Source organism: Corvus hawaiiensis, chromosome 7 (assembly GCF_020740725.1).
Source record: "Corvus hawaiiensis isolate bCorHaw1 chromosome 7, bCorHaw1.pri.cur, whole genome shotgun sequence".
Classification (NCBI taxonomy): domain Eukaryota; kingdom Metazoa; phylum Chordata; class Aves; order Passeriformes; family Corvidae; genus Corvus; species Corvus hawaiiensis.
The window spans coordinates 1,594,087-1,617,518 of NC_063219.1; the positions used below are offsets into that span (position 1 = coordinate 1,594,087).

General features: G+C 48.3%; 1 protein-coding gene across 3 annotated transcripts in view; it reads right to left on the reverse strand.

Moving 5' to 3' along the window:
* Window positions 1-23,432, reverse strand: part of TRPM8 (transient receptor potential cation channel subfamily M member 8) — an 87,829-nt gene that overhangs the window by 44,283 nt on the left and 20,114 nt on the right. The gene's annotated exons all lie outside the window — the stretch shown is intronic.

Sequence of the window (23,432 nt, forward strand, 5' to 3'; positions counted from 1 at the left end):
AACTTGCTGCAATAGGAAGCAATGAAAAAGTAACTGTCAGGGAATTCAGAGATGACAAACAGAACACAAGAACCCTTGCCAAATTCACAAGGCAAAAAATAAAACAGCCACAGTCCAGGGTTTGAGGTAGGAAAACCCAGCTGAATGATCCATTTTGAATGGTGTTCATACAGAAGACCCAACTCCTTGAAGGCTCTAAAATGCTTTGCATTACTTAATAATTTGTTCTCAGCACTGCTGCTGCTGGAAAATCAGTTTGAGAAAAGTAGGAGGATGGGAGGAAACCACTTCCAAGAAACTTACCTCGGGTCAGAGTCACCAAGAACTGGCTGTCATCCCCCCCCCACCCCAAGATGGGAATGTTCAGAAAAAGTTTTGGGCTAAAAAGAGTCTCAAAAATGGAAGCACTAAAGGCAACAGAGTTAGCAGCTCTGACAAGAATTTCAGCACACAGGGAGAGGCGAGGAGGAAGAGGTAGAGTCAATGGAAAAAAATCCCCTGGAGGCTGAGGTCAGACTGATTAAGATACTGTTTCAGTCAATATCCGCTGAAAACCATAGCTGAAAGCAAACAAACACTAAATATACTTTTTCAGAGCCTTACAAGGAAAAGACTCTGATGGAAAATGTATGAAGAAGCTTCCAAGTAATTATAGATTGGCAAAGGTATATTTCTTCCCCTGACCATTATTTTAATTAATTATTAATCAACTCTTGCTGTCAAGCCTATGTGCTGAAAAACACCGAGCAGTGCGTTCTTTCTAAGGGGTAGTTTATCAGCTTGATTTTATGTCCATCACACAGCAGTATAATGAAAGATAAGTGACTTAGAGTAAACCATGAATTTGATCCACTCACTTATACATTTCATTGCTTTCCCAAGCCCACGAGGAGCTTGGTGTCTGGGGAGGTGGGTGGCTTTGATCGGCTTTGAGAGTAAGAACAGCACAAGCCCAAGGTCAGGCATGAAGGGGAAGTGCCTGATTTGTCTGGAGTTTCACTTCTGGAGAGCTGCTGCTGCTTCTGAGACACCCCCCAGGTTCCAGATGCAGAAGTGGAGGATACAGAGCGTCGCTTTCACCCAAACCAGAGAGCCTCTCCCCGGAGTCACAGCCAGCTGCACAAAGGGGACCACAAACACCTGCCTCACTCTCCCTGCCCCAACAGGTACCACCAGCTCAGTTAATGAATGTCTCTAGTACTACTTCCAGAATATCCATTTCTGTAAGGCTTGGACTTTCTCCAGAGAAAGTCTGTCATGTTTTGATCCTCTGCTTGCCTTTTTTCCAGTACATTCTTAGCACAGGAGCAATGCAAACCATACACTCATTCTTTCCCCAAGACATTTTGTTCACAAGGTTAAAGACCACTCAAAATCCCAGGAGCAGAAGTTTCCTCCTAAGGACAGCAAGGATGTTCGAGTGTACTTTATTTATCCTGTGCTGTAGCTGTCCTGGTCCATCAGTGGCCTGCAGTGAGGCTGGAGCAGCTCCCTGGGTTCTGTGCTGCCACCAGCCTTGGTGCCAGCTGGAAGCACAGCCTGAAAAAAGCAGTGGAAAAAGGTATCAGCTGGGAAATGTGACCAAGATGGGGGCTGAAAAAAATGCCAATATCTTCATCCCCACAGTCACATCAATTGATGAGAGCAGGTTAGAGTGTGAGAGCATTTACTCCAGCAATGTTATCTGATTGGGGACTCTGTCAGTTGGGAATTCCAAGGGAAAAAAGGGAGAAACCAGGAAAAAATATAGTCACAGACCTGACAAAACCACCATGGAGACACTGACAAGGAACAAACCTTGCCAGTCCCACTAATGGATGGGCTGCTCAGAAACCACAGGCACCACTTCCAGCAGCATCAGCATGAGGCAGGAATGGTATGTGTCCCAAAAAAACAGCTACTGAGGGAGACTAATGGGAATGAGGAGCCTTGGAAAAGTGGTGGAGAGGAAGAGACTGTAAATAAACCCTACAAAACCGGCAGAATTTTGCCAGGATTAACCTCCCTACTTGAAATACCAAGCATTAAGGCCTTTAGGCTTGGCCTAGATCTGCCCATGGCAGACTTGGCCCATCCATAAATAAAGATTTAAAGTTACCTTCTAGGATGTCAAACCCTACATCAAGTTTGTGAACTCAAAAAACGCTTTAAAATGTTGATAAGGCAAGGCTGAAGCTGTCTGGGCTTTTTAAGCCACAGAGAGATTTTAAATGGGGTGTTTGCTGAGACTCAAAAAGCCCTCTAAGAACACCAAGTCCAACCATTAACCGAGCACTAAACAGTGCCTTTAAGCACCAAGACTCCATTGTTTTGAACAATGCTGCTGGGGATGGTGACTCCACCACTTCCCTAAGCAGCCTGTTCCAATGCCTGACCATTCTTTCAGGAAGAAATCTTTCCTAATATCCAACCTGAACCTTCCCTGGGGCAACCTGAGGCCATTTTCTCTGGTCCTGCCACTTGTCACCTGGGGGAGGAGAGACAATTACCAGTTCTAGACTCATTTTAGACAACTATTTCTGAATAAGAGTAATGGTAATACAACAGGCCTTTCTTTACAACTGCAAATCTTTCAAAGAGGGCCAAATTTTCCAAGGTTTCTCCCTTGCTTCCCTGCGGACATCTGAAGCCAAACCTCCTCTTTGATGTTTCACTGCACTTCCCACCCAGCACCCAGATTTGGGATTCTCACCATCACTACACAGGTTTGGTACATCCAGTTCTATGTTGATTAGAGTTTGAGGACCTCAAAGAGGTTGTGGGATCTTTAGTTTATGGCAAGAGCTGTGTGCTGTGAAGACTTTAAAGAAAATAATTGCTTATAGATTATTTGGGAAAGCCTAGATCAGGCAGCCGTTCCAGGCAGATCCTACAGCAAGCAAAGCTTCATAGCCACTCTCCACAAAATGCTGAATTAAGGACAAAGCACCACGACACATTGCAGGAAATCCTGCCCAGTCTCAGAAAGAGCCTCTGAAGGAGTAAAGAAGCACCCTCAGCTGCAGCAGCGGATGTCTGGGACCTCTTTATATCCTCCATTTATCTCCCTGCTTGCCACAGGGAGTGCAGTAATTGTACCAGCTCCTTGCTCCTCCCCGTTGCAGAGTGGAAGGTGCAGTAGATGTTGAGATGAAGAGAAGTCAAACATGGCCCTGAACTGAGGTCTTGTACCTCTCAGGGCAGGGCTCAGTCTTGGAGAGAGCAACAGCAGCAATAACTCTCCAAAGATTTCCAAGCCTGCAAGTTATGGATGGCACTGGGAACGTTTTTTGGTCTCAGGCTCTCACCAGAACACAGACCCCACAAAGACATGGCCCTGAGCTTGATGAATGACTGCAATTATTGCTAATTAACAGGCCTTCAAGAGCCAAAACAAGAAAGGCTGTGAGTACACTGACAGAGGAGGACCAGAGACATTGCACACAGAGCTGTGCAAGGAAACGGGAAGGGTATGGAATACTGCTAAAATATGAGGAGGATATTAAAGCCAGCTTCAATTACCTAGATTACAAATGCATATACCATCTGCTAGCAATCTTTTGCATCTCAAAAGGAGTCTCAATCGAGTCAGCACCATTCAGCTTTTCACACTCCAAGTGGCAGTATTAGAAAGATCCGTTCTGAACTTCCCCATCATCCCCAAATCTCCAGCTTCTCCAGCCCACCAGATGGCTGAAACCACAAAAGTAAAGTAAAGAATGTGTTTGAAACCGCCGCTCCCTAATTTAGGAGGGAACACATTCTTGATCAATTGAAAAAATAATGAAAACATTTATGAATTCCAGCTTCTCTGAAGCTGCAGAGAAAGGTTTTCACTCTGACAACTTGTATTAGCTGGCCTGAAATCTGCAGGCAGCAACATTTAAGAAGTAATTTGAAACTGGAAGAGTACTTTTGGGGAAAGTGTCTCAAATGTCAGACAGATCTATTAAGACAGCTCTTGACAGACTAATCTATAAGCCTTTCTTTTTTAGTGTGAGATTTGTATCGATTTTTAAAATAGCAATCCCATTACTACACATTAACAGCATGGATAAACATCTCTCCAAATATTTAGGATTACAACAGGACAAAGAGAGAATGTGAGGGCAGTAATTTTCCATCACACGGGAGGCGAGTTTAACTCAGTATCTGCAAATCAAGTCCATCTCTAAAGCAAATTTTCGGCACAGCTGGAGCTCTGATGACCTTTTGTTACCCAAATCCACACTGTACTTGTGACTCTGCTCCCTTCCCAGCAGTCAGCTGAGCATCCTCTTACTCACCTTACTGCGCTACCCACTGCCAGACCTGGAAATTCCCTTTCTAATGTATCCCATTGTCACAACTTTTGGGGTAATGGAAGAAAACCAGGAGCGGGTGTACCTATGCATGTGGCTCAATCGGCAGGAATGCAGGAAATGGACTCCATCTCAGAGGTCTTTTCCAACCTCAATGATTCTGTGGAAAGAAACACCCCAAACAGAAGAAAAGTGGGAGAGGCAGGCATTTCACTTCATAGCAGTTTGGATTTCCAGGGCCAGAAAGACCAGACCCTCCCCTCCCTGAGCCCAAAGGCTGCTCATGACTTGTGCCATCATCAGACCTGTAAGACTGACCCGACTCCCAGCAGCACCACTGCCACACCAAAACAAACAAATGCTATTGCAGTAAATCCTGCCGTTCCCTATCCCAGAGATTCCTTGTGCTCAGCAGGCTGGTGCATGCATCAGCCTCAGAGTAGATCACAGAATCCCAGAGTGGTTTGGGTTGGAAGGGAGCTAAAAGCTCATCTCATTCCCACCCCCTGCCATGGGCAGTGACACCTTCCATTATCCCAGGCTGCTCCAAGCCCCAGTGTCCAGCCTGGCCTTGGACACTGCCAGGGATCCAGGGGGAGCCCCAGCTTCTCTGGGCACCCTGTGCCAGGGCATCACATCCCATCACAATGAGGAATTTCTTCCCAATATCCCATCTAACCTGTCCTGTGGCAGTGGGAAGCCATTCCCCCCTGTCCTGTCACTCCAGCCCCTTGTCTCCCGTCTCTCTCCATCTTTCCTGTAGGCTCCCTTCAGGACCTGGATGGGTCAGTTTTGTCACCCTGGAGCCTTGTCCAGGTTGAACAATCCCAATTCTCTCAGCCTTTCCTTTTGTCTCCGCCAGCTGCCAGAGTTGTGTAAAAACAACGTACCTTATTCACCACCCTTGATTCCAGCTATGGAATAAGCTACTGGAATTCCAAGATTTCTCTCAAAATCCAGTGTTTATGCCACACACAGACTGGAGCCCAAGAATGCTCGGTTGTGTAAAACCTGTGACAGCGTGGCTGAACCTGGGTAAGGTCAGGGGCCCTAACTTTGGATGTGAAAGAATTAAGCTAGAGATCCATGGTGGTGCTGCCTGCACTGTTCTTTGGTTTAAAAATGGAATTAATCCAAAACATCCGAAGAGATTTTCAGAGAGAAAACTTAGATCTTATCCAAGTGTGATCTGCAAGTGCTACCTGATCAATGAGGGAGGCAGGGAAAATGGGAATACAAAGAGAGTTTGCAGAGAAGTCTCTCTCCTGACCCGCAGTGGAGGGTCCCACCTCTCCAACTGTGGCATTCCTAGTGATAACAGATTCCACAGAGTTCTGAGTCTCTCCAAAATGTCTTGTAGTGTTGGAGGCCTAGATGGGTGCCTTTAAAGCCACCGGACTTCACTCCTGAAGCCTTCCTGCCCTGTGTATGCCTGCTCTGGGAGCTCCTCGGGTGACACTATCCCGGAGAGCCACACCCCTCTCCAGGGGCTGGGAGAGGACAGGCTGCTCCCTGGTGTCCGAAGGCAGCACAGGACACAGCCACCAAACATGCAGGAAACATGCAAACACACTCGGTGACTCCATCACAGCTGGGAATACACCCTGGAGGCAGCAGGAGATGAGCTGGGAAGGGAAACACCAGCACACACACACTTAAGCAATGTGAAGCAACTGCATCCAAGACGAGTTGCCTGGCTCTTTAGTATGTACCACCGAAAATGCAGGACACCAGGAAAGCCCAGAGCTGCTAAATGAAAAAATTCCTATCAGCAGGAAATATACCTTGGTTCCACTTGTACATGACAAATATGATTTTGAGTCCAGCTGTTCTGGTAGGGGACTGCAAAGGTTCAAAACAACACCCCAAAAAATCCCCTGCTCCTTCACCTCTCAAGAGTGGTCTGTAGGACCTCAGACCCTGTGGAAATAACAGCAGCTGATTCCTAGGATGCACCACCATAGTTTGGAGCTTCTATTTCAACCTCCCAGCAGCCAGGCTGGGAGCAAACAGTTCTGCTGCACCAGAGGCAAAAATGTCACAGCCACACCTTCCCACCACCACCACTCACAGCGACTGCAAGGCAACGTTTTCCCACCACGATGAGAAAAGCTGCCATTCCTGATGCACTTTCCCAGCTGAGCACGGAGCAAACTCTGCAGGCACCAGGGAGACACCTGAGGAGGTGGTGTCACCCCCTCCTGCTCCTCCAAGCCTGCTGCCTGCAGGCACGTCTCTTTTCCAAGTGCCATTCCCTCTCTTCCACCTCAGACAACTTCTGCTCATGTCCTGCAGTTGCTTTTTCAGCATCCCCTCTTACAGAACTGGAAAAGAGTCACAAGAATGGACTTAATTGCTCCTCCAGCTTCTTTTGGGAGGCAAATAGCCTTGAATATCAGTGGAGACAGCTCCACACACGGACAGCCCGCCTGGCACAGCTCCACCTTGTTCCTGCATACTTTAGCAACCAGTGCTAGTAGTGGGCCTTGGACCACCTCCACCTGGAGTGGCTGGATCACCTCAGAACCAGTACAGCTAACCAAAGGGATAGCCCACACCGTGTAGCACCCGTGCTCAGCCAAGAAAAAGAAAGGGAAACTTTGGGTCTTTATTTTGTTCCCCATTCCACTGAGGGGGACAGGGAGCGAGTGTGGGGCCGTGTGGGGCTATGCCATGAGAGAGCATCACTGGGCTCTGAAGACGTCACCCAACATCCAAAAGCTCAGATGTTACCTGGCTGACTGCAAAGGGCAGAGCCATGATCTTATTCAGACTGTCAAGTGCAGAAATGTACTGACAGAGCTCAGAAAGTTTGGCTAATACTTCCATTAGGGCCCTGCTACACACACTCCCAAAAGCAAGGGTCAGAGGAGTTATCAATTTGCTTTCTGAGTGGATTCTGTGCCCTTAAGGCTACAGATAGTAATGGGGAAAAAACCAAAAAACCCTCAAACAGGTCAAGTACTAGAAAGGTGATAAACACCACACCATTAAAGCAGAGATTTAAAGGCAGGTACATATTCTACCTGATCTGATTCTGCTATGAAATATCCAAGGCTGTTACAGAAGTTCACAATAGTTCTTCCAGCTCCATCAAGAAAGAATGTTTGCATGGGCTTTGCCAAGAAGAGTGGAAAGTTCAAAAATAAAAGAGAAAAAGGAAGAACACTCCACTGTTTCCACAATTATTCTTACAGAGCCAGTGGAGTGGGACAGCAGAACAATGCCCAGGAAACCTCCTGCTGCGCAAGCTCACTGCCACCCTGAGCCCAGGGCTGCTGTCTGTTAGAAAACTCCTCTTGCATCCATTATTTGGACTGTGCTGCACCTCTCCCTGGCCTAGAAAGAGGAACACAGAAGGGGAAAAGGGAGTTGTCCCATCCCAGGCCATACCCATTAAAAGCCTGAGCTTCTTTCTGCAAAATATTTCTAGCACAATACATTGAATAGCAAGGTTTGAGCACAACACTTTTTTTTTCCTGCCACCCACCTCACTATTCACCTGTTATTTCCAAATTCTCACAGCCAGGCTGAGCCATCAGCTCCATCTGCTGAGGAGCCCCACACCTGGCCTGAGAAGCTCAGGGCCAACAGTAGGATATACCAGACAGAGAAACCATCAAGGGGAAATAAAAGGTACAAACAGCCTGTCAAAGGAGCAGTTGGGTGTCATAAATGACACTCAGGGAGGCTGGAACAGCGATCAGTCTTGACCACGGAAAACTTCTCTTGTAGCTATTTCTCAACAGAGCAGCACTAAGAAAAGCAAGTTGCAGTTTGTCCCTGCTGCTCCCACACAAACTGCTTTTGTTGACTAAAAGCCAAAACTGTTTTCAAGTATCGATATTAAAAACCCACACAATTCTTTCAGCCTCCAGCCATCACGAAGAAAAAGGTCTCAGTGTCCTTTTTGAAAGGAAGAATCCCATTTTTACATACCATCTTGTCTCCCAAGATCCAGTCTCCTTTTTGCCACTAGATGTCCCACAAGTAAGAGGAGAATCCAGATGGGAGCACTGAGAGGTAATTGTAATTTAGATTTTCATATGAGCTGCTTTGAACTCAGCCTATTACTCAACTCAGCAAAAGCTTTCCCAAATGTGTAAATACAACTAAAGACTCTTGCTGGATTGATATATTCATTAAACAGTAATTTTGATGGCATAATATTAGATGTTAATCCCATATTCAGGTTGTTTCTATGCCTTAGTTCTCTAAGTTTTAAATATAAAGCAATTCTAGCAGGGAAGCATTGCAGTGAAAGTACCACCCCATGGGAGCAGGTTTTTTTGATGTTTATTTCAGCATTAAAATAAACATCAGAGCAAAAAACTATCATTGAAAAAACTACATATTAGAGCTAACACTCTTAGGAGAAAATAGTATAGATAATTTGATGTCCCTTCAGATGCTGGGAACTGCAGGTGGTGGAGCATCAAACCAAGCCATGTGGTCAATGCTGAGTAGACCCCATCCATACAAGATACTGTTCCATTCGAGTCATTTGAGGTAAAGTAAGATTTTCTTATAAGGAAACCACTATTCCTTGTTTCTACAGTCAGCCAGAAGAAAATAGTCATATGAGAACTTCTTGCTGCACTGTGAATGGGAAGGAGAAACCCTGCAAAGGGAAACCCTGCGCTGCTGCTTATCCTGCACCTCATTCCCTGCAAGGCACCAGCCCCTTTTCACTTTCCTCAAAAATCTGGGGAGAAGGAAGAGACATTTTGAATGTTTTATCTTTTAAAACACTGCCTGCATCAGGGTTGCTTCTGACCATATGAGATGGTTCTGTGCTGAATTTTGTCACGCTGAAGGAGGTGGAGCCTCCTTCTTCCGGTAACACTTCAGGTGTTACACTCATCAAATACATGAAAGAGCAAAAGGAACAAGAAAATCAAGGTCAGAGCACTGGGAACCCCTCCTGTACAGTCAGTAGGAGGTTTGTGGGGAGACACAAAGGGTCCATGCAGTTGTAGAGTTACAGAATCATTACGGTTTGAAAAGACCTCCCAGGCCATCAACTCCAAGCTGTGCCTGGTCCCCACCTTGTCACCAGCCCAGAGCACCCAGTGCCACCTCCAGGTGTTCCTGGGACACCTCCAGGGATGGGGACTCCACTCCAAGGCCTGAGCACCCTTTCCATGGAGGAATTCCTGCTGCTGTCCACCCGGAGCCTCCCCTGGCCCAGCCTGAGGCCGTTCCCTCTCCTCCTGTCCCTGTTCCCTGGCAGCAGAGCCCGATTTCCCCCCCGGCTGCCCCCTCCTGTCAGGGACTTGTGCAGAGCCACAAGGTTCCCCCTGAGCCTCCTTTGCTCCAGGCTGAGCCCCTTTCCCAGCTCCTTTACCCTCCTCATGCCTTACTCTAACTCTTCATCAGTCCTTCACTTTTGTTGCCTTTGTTGCCCCTCCAAGTCCCAGCTCCACCCATCAGCCACAGCGAGTTCTCACGTACCCCAGACCCCTCCATGTGCCTTTGAGTGCTTCCTAGCAACCTTATCACCCCTGGGCTCCCTCAGTGCCTCCCCAGTACTGGTGTGCAGCACAGAGGGTCTGGGTCGCTTTAAGGGCAGCTGAGGGATCCCAAATTCCCCGTGCCCTGAGGTGCTGGCAACACCACCAAGTGCAACCCCATCCTTGGAGGTGTTCAGGGCCAGGTTGGATGAGGCTCTGAACAATCTGGTCTGGTGGAAGGTATCCCTGCCCATGGCAGGGGGTGGAAAGAGATGGGCTTTCAGGTCCCTTCCAACCCAAAGCAGTCTGTGACCCTAGGGGGACGATATGCTGTGTGCCATCAGCCAGGTAATTAATGACAATTGATATAATCAATCCTCAGGGCACCTTAACAGCAACTACTCTGCAGCTGGGCTTTGTGCCACTGTTCAGCACCCTCTGGTCGTTTGGCCAGTGTTCAGTATGCCCCACTGGCCACTTCCTTGACCTGCCCTTTATCAGCCCCTGTGTAAGGATGGTGTGGGAGACAGTATCAAAGGCTTTCCTAAAAGCTGAGGTAGACACTCCCCACTGCTCCTCCCCCATACCCCACGGAGCCATGGCATCATGGAAAGCTGCCAGGTTGGATGAACACAATTCTGCCTCCCTAAACACAGGCAGACTGTCATTAATTCACTCTGCTGTTCTTCTTGTGTCTGGAAATGGTTTGTAGAATTCATTTCACCACCTTCTCAATGACTGAAGTGAAGCTGATCAGCCCAGATCCTCCTTCCTGAAGACAGGAGTGATGATTATCCTCTTCCAGTCCTTGGGAACCCCACCAAGTCACCATGACCTCCCAAAAGGTGGCCTTGCAACGACACCAGCCAGCTCCCACAGCACTCCTGGCTGCATCCCATCCCATCAAGTCACAAGGATCTATGTATTTCCAGTTTAAGTGCTCCCTAACCCAATTCCCCTCCAGTGAGGGTGTTTTCCTTAGTGGGGAGTGGCGATGTCCCTATCCATGCAAGAATCTTCTCACCCCTGCCTGGCTGTAAGATCCCAGGGGCTTCTCTGCGTTTTCCTGGAGGCAAGAAAGGACAGAAAAGACAACTCCAGTGGCAGCAGAAAACTCAATCCCAGTGAGACTGGAAACCTCTGAAGCTTGACTTGAACTGGTCAAGATATATAAGGCAACAGGATTTCATCCCACAGCTGGCAGAGCCCCGTGTGCAACAGAGATTTTCTGCTACAAGGGGTGGATCATTCCAGCCCAGCGTGGACACCAAACATCTGACAGCCACATAAATAAACCCTATTTTTATTTCACCTAACAGCTTCCTGATTTTTTGTCACCGCTCATGTGTCAGCACACAAAACCCCTAAGTAACCCAAGGAGGGAGATATTTTATTCATGAGCACAAAGCCCAGCTGAGTTCTGAGAAAGCTTACGGCTGCTTTTGAGGTGTCTCATCTCCAGGCATGGAGCTGTGCAGCACAGGGGAAAGTGTCACAAGTCCCCAGCCTAACAAAACTGGCAGAAGATGCACAGGGAATGACCAGTGTGTGAGAAGAGGCTCCTGTGATCCATCATCAGGCTGGAATCTGGTCCCAGCTCTATTTTGTGTATTCTAGCTGCTTAATCCAGTTATGAGACCAGCTAAGGATGTGAGAAGGAAGCCAAGGAAGTGACTTTGGCCCAGGACTCAGCTGACAGATGCCAAGTTCCACAGTACAGTTCCCTTGGTAAACCTGGATTTATTTCTGTAACAGTTCTCTTCAGCAGATAAACAACTCGGCAGCGTCTTCAGCTCAGGAGTTTTGCCCTCAAGACTGTCAAAACACAGCTAAGCTCAGACTCCTCTCCTGCTTCATTAAACTGGGGGGCTGACCTACGTAAGCCACAGGAAAAGCTGCTGTTGTGTCTGTCCTTGCTTTTCCCAGTGATACTGGGAACACTGCTTGAATGTGGGAAGTCAGAAACGCGGATTCACTGCCTGTTCAATATTTATCTGTGAAAACACTCCCCCATTCTTACAAGCGCGGGGGGAGCAGCAAACATTCCAGTAGTATCAGCACACGGAAAAGTCAGTGAAGATGGAGCTGGAAGCAGGAGGCTGGCTGAGCACAGAGCCACAAGAACCAGCACCCCGATGGCACCTACCTGTCCTGAGCAGCCTCTACCTGCAGTCCTGTCCAGAGGGTCCCTTCCAGCTCCATGCCTGGCACCCAGTCCTGGCCGGGTCTAGAAAGCAGGTGACCCCTTGGACCCATCTGCAACCTTGCCTACAGCCCCAATTCCTGCTGCTCCTGTCTGGAGCCCTGGGTGGATCCTGGTCCCTCCCCTCACAGGGGCTGGGGCTTTCCCTAGACCCTTTTACCTGCACCCAGCTCTGTTGCTGCATTCCCACGGGCCTGAGGGAAAAGTTTCAAATGGCAAAGCCCAGCCCTGGCAGTGGTTCTGGTGGTGTTGGTGGAGGCATTTTGTGGCTGTCCCAGTGGATTGCAGGGGACTCTGGCAGCTGTGTTTACCAGCCTGAAGTGCCCTGAACTGCTCAGAAGTTTCACAGACACAGCTCACAGGCACACCACCAGTGGAGACAGCCCTCAAGGAAGTCAGGCTTCCAAAAGACAGGAAAGAGGTTTCACTTTGCTATCAGCACTAGGAAGCCCCTGTTAAGCACTTCTGAGCCCCTCAAGCTTTAATTTATTGTACAATCCCTCTAGCAGCTTTTGGTGTCCCACTACCTCCTTTTCATGATCCTCCTGGCTCTTTGGAGAGCCACAACATTGCTCTCACTGGGATTCAGCTGGATGTTGGATTTGGCCACGTTTCACACCCACCCACCCACCCACCCCTGCCAGCTCCCACAGGCACCATGCAGGTGAGTGCAGCAGCTTCCTGCCGAGATGCAAACCTGTTCCCAGCCCAGCAGCCAAACATCCCTGCAGAGGGCCTGCACAGGTGTCACCAACCACTGCCCCTGGAAACAGCCTGGCTCCTGGTCTCAAAGGCCACTGGGTATCTGCTATCCCAAAGCCCATGGACCTGGGGCAGCCACACACAAACCCAACCCTGGGAACAGCCTGTGGATCCAAGTTTCCCTGGAAGAGCAAGTGACAGGGGACTGGCCAACACCTGGAGCTGCAACAGCAGGCTGCAGGAGAGCTCCTTGGAAACTGGGTTTGCCTGAACTGCACTGGAACTGTTTGTAAGTACTAGACCAATGCCTTGCAGACAGAATAAACCCACTGTGCTTGGGAATGAGGAGACTGAGCATGTATTTCAGTCTCTTGCCTAAGATACATGCCACCTCTGCAAGCTGGAAGGAGAAGCAGGCAAAGAGTATTTTGAATTTTAAAGGTTGTACCAACACAAGCTGATGGAACACACAAATGGGAAGAACTCCACACAGTTTGCATTATTACTTCCTTATCAATTAGTCCAAAAGGCCCACGGATTGCTAGCTGAACTCTTTGGAATAGTGTTACTTAATTTAAGTGCTCTAGTCCCAGTTCTGGTTTACATATTTACATTACATTTTTAACTCTCCCTTCCCACACAAGCTCTGTATTTTAACGAATAACTCATTTCTTCAGTGGGTTATTCTGCCTTTAAGGATAGCACTGTCGGGGAAGGTCACTGGTTTGGCAATCTTTAAGCTTAATTCCATTTAACCCACCAGCCCCCAACCTTATTTTTCTGATTTGGCTGAAGGTGGAGCTGTCTGGGTGCCTGTGCTGACTCGCCTGAGAAAGAAGATGGCATTTTCCTTCCCCAGCTGAGACAAAGGCATTCCCAGAGCAATTCAAACCCTTCCACACTGCCATCCTCTGGCAAGATATGCATTTACAATATTAATGACAGTTATTTTTGTCCTGTGGCACGTTCAGTCCTAGAAGAATAGCGGGAATCTTTGCCTAGTTACTGAAGAATCCTTACTGGAGAAGATCCTGTAAGTCCGATCAAAACAGAAAGTAGAAGGGTGTTTTCCCCACCACCACCCAAATGCATCTTTCTTGTATTACTTCTGTGAAGATGAATATATAGTTATCCATAAAGGTACCACATGTATAACAGGATAACGAAGGGCAGTATTATTAGAGTGCATGTTTTTCAAGCTCAGAAGCTGCAGGACAGAAAAAAGGTCTAAGCAGACTTAATACAGAAAGGAGTTTGCTTTTGAGATGTCTGACCTGAGCCAGATCCTGGATGACTGATCCTGTCTGGGGGCCTGTCCTGTACAAGGATGACAAACAACCCAGTCAGGACCCGCCTGAATGTGCAATAAACTTTGGCACTCGTGTGGTTACCTAAAGTACCTGGACTCAAATAAGATCCTGGCATTGCTGCCTGAGGTTCCACCTCTAATCCAGGTTGCCAGCAGGAAAACTACCAGGCATCACCTGTGGCAAACAAGGAGAACAATTCCTCAATCGCAGACAACACGGTACCAGGGTTTTCTGCCAATCCAGCTACAGCAAACTTACTTGAACTCTTCCAGGGATGGGGCAGCCACAGCTTCTCTGGGCAACCTGTGCCAGGGCCTCACCACCCTCACAGTCAATAATTTTTCCCTAATACGAATCTAAACCTGATGTAAATATCACTGCAGAGCTCTCATGTTAAGAAATCCCAGCAGGCTCTTCTGTAATGAAGATGAATTTACCCCAGGACTGTGTCCAGGCAATTCTCTCTGCTGTGGACCTCAGCCATGAAATGAAAACAGAGACTACAACAGCAAAGAAAATAAAACTGACCAGTGCCATGACTGCGTGCAGTGAGAATTGCAGAAGTGGCTCCCTTAGTGCCATTAGGCAAATAATCCTTGACAGAAAACAGCAAGCACTGAGACATCACCTAGAATTAAAAGCTGCAACACCTGCTGGGCTTTAAGTATCACACAGAAGGTGCCAGCCCAGGTGTTAGAGAACAACAGTGCCTGAACTGGAGAGGATGTGGTCCAGAAGGCTGCTGCAGAGGCACTGTGCAGTGATGGCTTTCTCCTTAACTCCGGGCTCTGAGCGCCAGAATTCAGGAGCAGATTGACACCTCCAGGCTGTGAGGCTCAGTAAGCTGCACCAACAGGCTGACAAAGAGCTACCCCAGGAGCCTGGAGCAGGCTGAAGCCACGAGATGGGTAATTTACAACACCAGAGTCACAGTGCCAGCAGTGTCACCCGCTTCTGTGCGGGCCTGGAGCAGGAGGAGCCATTCACCTTCCTCAGAAGGGTTCCACCAAATCTCAGTGCACACCCCGGTGATTCCCCCGGCTTCCAGCTCGCATGTGAACCCACTTGCAAACACGGCTCCAATCCTGGGATGCGTGCACTGGATAAAGCCTGGGAACCACTCAGGGAAGCACAGACCCCCACACTTACACTGTACAGCATCCACTTGCAAATTTAGCTGCATTCATTTAGCTGAGACCTTAATTTGGCATTTCAGACTGCTGCATTTGCTTTGGTAGTTTTCCTATTACTGTTGTGAATAGTGTCTGGGCTCCTACATAATTAACAGCAGCATAATGCCTACCAAGTGCTTCTAATTTGCTAGGCTGCCTTTTCATGCAAGGGAAAAAAATTTAAGCAGACATTAGCTAGCAAGAGGCAGAACCCCAAACATGCTGCTGGTGGAGGAATCTTGAGTTCCTGCTCGGAGTAGAAACCTGAAACGATGAAACTATCCACCAAAAAATCTGAACAGTAAAACCCAACAGATACCAGGTGATTCCTTTGCACTGAAAGGGGGAGTCCATCCTACTACGAGGTATGAGGCCATGAGTGAGGTCCAGCCTTCAGTTTTGAGACTGAGATACAGCGATGTGTCATTTCTAACAGATGTCCTGTCATTTTCTGCCCCACACAGATCTCCCTGGTACTCTCCAGTGTCTAATACTGATCCAGGCACTGTAGCAATTCCTGTTTCCCCAGATTCAAGAAAAAGCCTAACAGATTCAACCTCCCAGCCCTGGAGCAGCTCTCTCCCTCAAGTACTCCATACAAAATCTCCCATGAGACAATCTCTCCTTACTCTCCTTCCTCCTGAATCTCTTTAATAAGCCATTCACTTTTATCAGAACCCTTTCTATCTTTGCTTTTTTTGGACCATCTCTTCTCCCTCCCCCCCCCTTTTTTTTTCTGCCAGAAAAAGAAGTTCTCACAGAGTGCAGCTGCGTTTAACTAAGGGTTTGGAATTCTGCAAGATGCCCTGGGTTGCTGTGGACAGCATACCAACCAAGCCTTTAAAAAGCTAGAGTAAGAACCACACACAGCTCCTACATCTCAAGTGATTCCCACGTTCCTGTCAACTGATGTTTTGGTGCTGCAGTGATTTTCCCCGAGCCTCAGAATGGGAAGCAGGCACGGCTGGGTGTTTATCTTTTGGCAAGTGCTCGTTCCCTTCGGTATCCAACAAGCCTCTTCTTAACTTCCCCGATGACAAGTACACTGTTTACAGCAAACGTTCTCACAGAAGAATGTAGCTTGTACCCGAGGTCAGACTCGGGGAGATGTTCATTAGCACAGCTGAAAGGATGTGCAGCAGGTAATTCTGCCTCTGTTTTTCTCTAGTATCAAAGAAGCGACATGGAACTACGTAGATTTACAGATGCAAAGTCTCATGTTCTTCCCTATGAAATGAAGTTTTACCTGAACACCCCCCCACCCCTCCTATTTTCCATTAGCTCCTAATGCCAAGGACAACACAGAATCCCAGAATGGTTTGGGCTGGAAGGGACCTAAAAGCTCATCTCATTCCACCCCTGCCATGGGCAAGGACACCTTCCACTATCCCAGGGTGCTCCAACCTGGCCTTTGACACTGCCAGGGATCCAGGGGCAGCCACAGCTTCTCTGGGCAATGCGTCCTCATGCAGCATGGAATATCCCTGTGGCTGGTTCAGGTCAGGTGTCCTTGTTTTTGTCCTCTCCCTGTTCCTCACTCAACCCCAGCACAGCCGAGCAACAGCCAAAACATCCCAGTCCTATCAACACTGCATCAATCACAAATCCAAAACTGCACCCTACAGGCTGCTGTCAAGAAAATTGACTCCATCCCATCCATACTAGAACAGCAAGACAGGCATCACTACCTTCCTGTTATATCCTTTAAAGAAACACAGGCTGGTCCCACCACTGTTTTTGTATTTAATCCCTGAGCTTTCTGAATGAATATTGGTACAACAATCTGAAAAAATTCCAGTTCAGAATAATTTTTTTTTTTTTTAAAACCACTAATAATTTTTAGCACTGATTTTTCAAGCTTGTTGCAGCTGCAACAGGGATTCAATCCCTGCATGTCAGTGTTCTGTGCTGCCCCTTTGGGAATGAGACTGTTCCTGAAGAACTGACACAGCAGCAGGGACCAGCGACAGCCCCTTCCTCACCTGTGGGAGGTCAGTAACCAGGAAAGAACGAGCATGTAGCTCCCTGAGCAGCTCCACCTGGGACCTCCATCCGCAGACCAGGATCTCCACTCCAACCAGGACAGTCCTGGCCTGACTTACAGCAAAGGAATGTGCCAGGAGTGTCTCCAGCACATTTCTTGCATGGACCTCTGGACCCACATTGCCTTTTCACCTCCAGCCCTGTCTCTGACCCCATCTTGTGACTGGGAGGTCAGTGCAAAGGAATTCCCTTGGACCATCCCTGAATGAAGCCCTTCCATTTGCCAAAGGCAGTGATGCCTGGACGACAGCACCATTTCCATCCAATAAACACTGCCACCATCTCCACCCATTGTTCAGAGGCTGATGGGGCCAAAAGCTCAGGATTGCTCCTTAAGGGTTGTAAAAGCACTGAAACAGGCTGCCCAGGGCAGTGGCAGAGTCACCATCCCCTGGAAGTGTTCAAATAATGTGGCACTTGATGACAAGATCAGTGCTCAACATGCTGGTGCTGCTGGGTTGACTGCTGCACTTGATGGTCTTAGAGGGGTTTTCCAACCTTAAGGACTCCAAGATATTCTTCTGGGAAGTGTTTTAGCTCCTGAAGGGAACAGAGAGAGGCTGTATTCACCTGCCTTCAGGGGATGATCTCGCTGATGAACTGCTGAACTCCCCAGCTAAGTGATCGATGTCCCCTGACACTCCGGTGCAGCAAGCCAACTAAATCCCTGGAGCAGTGCTCCTTCTGCCTGGGATCAGCTGGCAGGCAACCTGCCAGCCTAGCAGCGATTTACCTCAGGATCTTCCCGTCCCACTAATGGAAGGGCTGTGAAGTGAAAGGGGCTGTGCCAGGAATGTCCCCAACAGGTTCAAGCACGAAGCTTCTCAAAGGACTCTGGCAGCAGGCAACAAAGGAAGGGCTTTCAACCACTACAGGGACACACAGAGCCCACTTCAATGGGACTCCTTCACCTCCCAATCTAATCATACGACCTCTTTAACTGTACACCCTTCCTTCTCCAGCAGGTTGGATACTCCTCTGCACTAAAGACCAAACCTAACCCAAATTAAATTCTGTTACACGTGGCCACAAACTTGTCCTCCTTCAAACAGCATCACTATTCAATGTGTTCATCCATGTTCCTCAGCAGCTTTGAGTGAGTATCCATTTCTGTGTTCCTCTTGGCTTTAACATAGGAGACTGTACACGTTTGAAGCAAGGCCGCTGCTCAGCACTCGCTCCTGGGAAGAGGATGAAAGGACGAACAGCACGTGTCAGATATTCTCAGTCACCTCACACACTGCTGGGATGGTGCTGGGATACTGCAGCAGCAGCAGCACAGCCCAGGAATGCATGGAACAAGCAGCTTTGCTGCTCCTTTTCTTTCCAAGCTGCAGAACAGACTTTGGAATCTCCAAGACGTCAATATGTCCCCGCAGCAAAACCTGTGGCACGAAGGACAAGCAATTGCAGTGAGCCCCCAAAGTGAGAATGTATCTTCAGCCACTGCATTCATCGTGCACAACACCAAACGCTCAAACAGATAATTAGGTCAGAATCTTGGGCATGAGAGGGAAAACAATCCCCCTCCCCTGCCAAGCTTACAGGCTTCATCAGCCAAACGCTCCAGAACTCCTAATTACAGTTTCAAAGTGCTGAGGGCACAGGTTTAGCTACTCCCCCCCAGGCTGGGAAGTGCTGGCATACCTTTTTTCACCATTAAGCGTCTACATTTGCAAACAAATCCCGGGCAGAGCTCCGGCGCCTGCTGTTTGATGGCTTTCACCAGAGCCAGGCAGATGAACCGAAGGGAATTAGCGCCTGGGTTTAACAAAGCCCAGCTACAGCGCCTGGGTTTAGCAAAGCCCAGCTACAAAGCAGCTGACGCGAGGCTGTCAGCACGCTCGTCAGACTTCAGAGGGAGGAAGCAAGGTTGTTCCTGCACAATAGAGCAACGTGCCACGGACAGACTGGAGTGAGGACTGAAGATAAAAAGAGGATTACAGCTTAAGGGAAGCTGGCACTCCAGCTAGGCAGCAGCCCGGGCCTTCCAGCCATGCTCCATCACAACAGCACAGCTCAGCATCTCATAGCTGTTAGATTTGTGTGTGTCCATGGTCTTGTGCCTGTAGAATCCCAGAATGGTTTGAGTTGGACGGGACTTTAAAGCTCATCTTGTTCCAGCCCCTGCCATGGGCAGGGGCACCTTCTATGAGACCAGGTTGCTCCAAACCCTGTTCTGTCCAGACTGCCCATGTACATTCCCAGGGATGGGGCAGCCACAGTTTCTCTGGGCAACCTGTGCCAGGGCCACCTCACAGGGAAGAATTTCTTCCTAACATCTGATCTAACCTTGCCCTCTGTGATTTTTAAAACCATTGCCCCTTGTGCTGTCACTGTCGGCCCACCTCCTCTGCAAACATTGAAAAGTTGAAACCTCTTGTTTACATTCCAAGCTTGCAAAGCAGATGATGGTTTCATGCCCAGATTCGGTGCCTTTGTGCATCTGTAGAAATGGGAATTTAAAACCTGTACTGTTCTCCCATCCATCCAGAGAGCTTCCTCCTCAGAGCAGGACACAGCACACTGATGTGTGCTCCAAGCCCCTCCAGGTGCAACAGATGTGCTCTTTCCTTTTCTGCCACTCGACTCTGTGCTCACTTTCTACTACCTGACAGGTCACTGGCAACCTAGAAGGGCCTAGGACTGTCAACTACTTGGGAGCATCAAGCTTCCAATGTCATTTACCCCACCCAAGCTGAGAGGCAGAGGACATTCCCAGCCAAAGGGGGTGTCTCAGTCTGTAAAGAAGAGCTCTCTCTCAGGCTGTAAGAGAGCCCAGCACATTCTGGGCAGTTGTTTGCTCACACACCATCCCATCCCAGAGCCAGCCTGAATTCCTTGTCCAGATCAGTCTGTGCTTGTTCTTTCCTTGTTTGCTTCACAGTTGCCATTGTTTGTTCTCCTTCTCTGAGTCCCTGCTGTTTCAGCCAGTCTTTTCAAGGCTTTCCCTAAATGCTGTCACAGAATCTTTTAATCACTAAGGCTGGAAAAGAGCCCCAAGATTATCAAGTCCATGCCTTGAGGGGCTGCAAGTCATCAACCTAAGCCAAGGTGCTTACTGCTTGAATTCAGAAGCATTGCCAGAAGCCACTTTACCAAGTTCTTCACTTGACAAACAGATTTTCTTCTCCACTGAGATCAGCCTAAGTTTTCTGACCCGGAACATAACACCCATCTAGAAGGAGGTTTACTTTCCAGCTACCAAATCCCAAGTCAGGGCTGTGTAGCCCTGAAAGAGAACCAACCTGTTTATGTCTCCAGCTGCCCTGCCTCCAGTGCCCCCCCTTGTAACACCGCAGTAGATTCTCCCCGGCAGGCCTCCTTCACTTCCCTCATCCTCTGCCTTCCCTGGAAACCCAACTGCATTTTTCTTTGCACATCCCAGGAACCCCAAGCGAAAGCCACAACAAATCTGTATGAGCAGCCCTCTGGATTTCTTTCTAATCCTTTGTTTTGTTCTCAGTCTTTCGGAGGACACGCCCATAGATGTGCCACCAGATGCACACCACCGGCCAAACAGCTCATCCAGCTGGCAGCAGGGGCTCCCTCCTCACAGCTCCTCAAGAGCAGGAGGGAAGGGCAGAAACATTTCAAATTCCTTCCACTACAGCACTAACTGCTCTGCTAAGCTTTTACACCCGGTAAGAGATGGGAATCCTCCTCAAATGCAGGGCAGGGAGCTCCCCAGCACTTCACCTGTGAGCTCAAGCAGCAGCTCACACAGAGGAGCAAGAGGCAGAGCCTGAACTGGAGGCAAATTGTCATTTTGTTGTTGTCATAGCCACTAAAAACTAAACCTGGTGGAGGACAGCACAGCAGAGCAGTGCCCCAGCTCCTCCAGAATGCCACTGACTCGAGTTACTCCATCAAAAGCACTTATTTGTGCTTAGCTACACTTAGGCACATTACTAGAAAGTGCCAAAACACACAAAAATTTTGGTCGAGTTGTTATATCCACATGCTCTGTAGAAACTCAGTGTGTTTTTCTACAGGACAAGAGACTGACAGTTCATTCCTACTTACAGAAAAGGGATCCAGCTTAAATCCTAGGAGCTAACTGACAGAGGTTACAACAGATCCAGCTATTGCCTGTGCTGAAGCACAAACTCCACTGGGTATGATCACTGCTGAGCACAGGATGGCCAGGCAGTGCTGAACAGAGCTTAGTTTCCCCTTTCCCCTCCCCTTTCTACCTTTTTGTTTTCCTTTAGCCACATATTAGAGCCCCACTGAACACTCTCCTCCTCATCTGCAGGCTGAGGGATTGTGCCAGGGAAAGGCCTTCATGTCTAAGAGCAGATTAAAGGTCTCTTCTCTCTGGTTCAGGCACAGCACTACTCAGAGCTCACTCTCCCTGCCTCCTTTATTGCCCATTAGTGCATGTAAAACAAATGTCCACTTTGGCCACCATTATTTGTAACAGTCTGGGCCCATAAAAGTCAAAAAAGAGGATTTATGCTTGCCTGGGTGCAGAGGTTAAGTGATACAGTACTGAGCCCCACTCAAAATACATCTGACACAAGGGTTTAAATTATTTTAGTAGTGAACTCCAAATCTGAACTGTGCCAGTGCTGTCCAAATCCTCCTAAGCCAGTTAGAAGTCAGTTTCTGCATTTAGTAGTGGGTTGGGATGGGTTCACAAAATGGTGGCTGTAAGTTCGACAGAACAACACATATGGACCTAAAAAAAAAAAAAGGGGGGGCGGGGGGGGGGGGGCACAAAATCAGGTAATTACATCCCAACAGGGAGAGCTGATAGAGTTTAATACTGTTTGTGCTGTTAAAAGGTGAAAGCCTCATCCTTTTTGTTAATCTGATGGTTCTGATTTAAAACCCACTTAACGAACACAACGAATGAGACTGCTGGGCAGACTGGACGTGGTCTGGTCAATACTTGCAAACTTGTATTTCAATGAAGTGCTGCTCCCAGCCAGTTCTACAAACAACTTGTTTGAGCCCACTGGAGGTCACGCCTGTTAGCACCCTGTCAGCTTAGGAAAGATAGTCAGTATTTAAACAAAAAACCTATGAGCTGGCAGTAGGCTGGGGTGTAAGGCAGTGGAGCAGCTTCTCTTGCTGGGTTCATCTGCTCAGAGCCAAAGGAACCACACCCATGAAGTGGGTCTGCCTCAGGAGGGCTCTCTTCAAATCCCTGTGCCAGAACCTGGTCCAACACCACAGGCCACGAGCTGGGGGTGCTCACCTGGAGAACAATCCAGGGAGAGCTCAGAGCCCCTTTCCAGGGCCTAAAGGGGCTCCAGGAGAGCTGCAGAGGGACTGGGGACAAGGCATGGATGGACAGGACACAGGGAATGGCTTCCCAGTGCCAGAGGGCAGGGCTGGATGGGATCTTGGGAATTGGGAATTGTTCCCTGGGAGGGTGGGCAGGCCCTGGCACAGGGTGCCCAGAGCAGCTGGGGCTGCCCCTGGATCCCTGGCAGTGCCCAAGGCCAGGCTGGACACTGGGGCTTGGAGCAGCCTGGGACAGTGGAAAGTGTGGAAGTGCTCATGGCAGGGAGCGGAATGGGATGAGCTTTAAGGTCCCTTTCAACCCAAACCACTCTGGAATTCTGTATGCATGGCATGCAGTTTCTGTACTATCTGCTTGAAGTGCAGCTACTTTTGCTGACAAATCCTGTACACCAGCTCATAAATTCTGTGTATTTCTTATTTTTTTATAAATCTCTTCTCTAGATATACAGCTTAAGGATAATGCTTTTTGTGAAGGGATTTATTTTGAGCTCATCTTTCCCATTCTCAGTTAAAGAAACAGTATTTCCATAATTCTAATTGAGCTGTATTAACCCAAATTTTAAACAGCTTCAGATCACTATTCTTCCACAGGCATCTCATTGACACAGTTATCATCAGATTCTCTGCAGGACCACAGAATGGTTTGGATTGGAAGGGACCTTATAAACCATTTAGTTCCAACCTCTGCATGGGAGGGACACCTTCCCTTTTTGTTTTCTGCCAGCCTGAAAAAAATTCCTCCTTAGTTAAAATTATACTGTTAATGTCTCCCCAAAAGGTTTTAACTAATTATTTTCAAGGGCAAGAGGAAACAAATAACAAAACTACTCCATTTTAGTGTCAAATACCCACACCTCCTGCTTTGAAACCAACTCACCTCCAGGGAACAAATCCCTGGGAATGGAGCGAGACCTAGTTTTCAAATTCACTCCATCAGCAGCTTGTGTTCTGAGCTCATGAAACAGAAACGGTTTGGGGGCAAAACAGATACCCAAGCTCTTTTTTAATGTTTC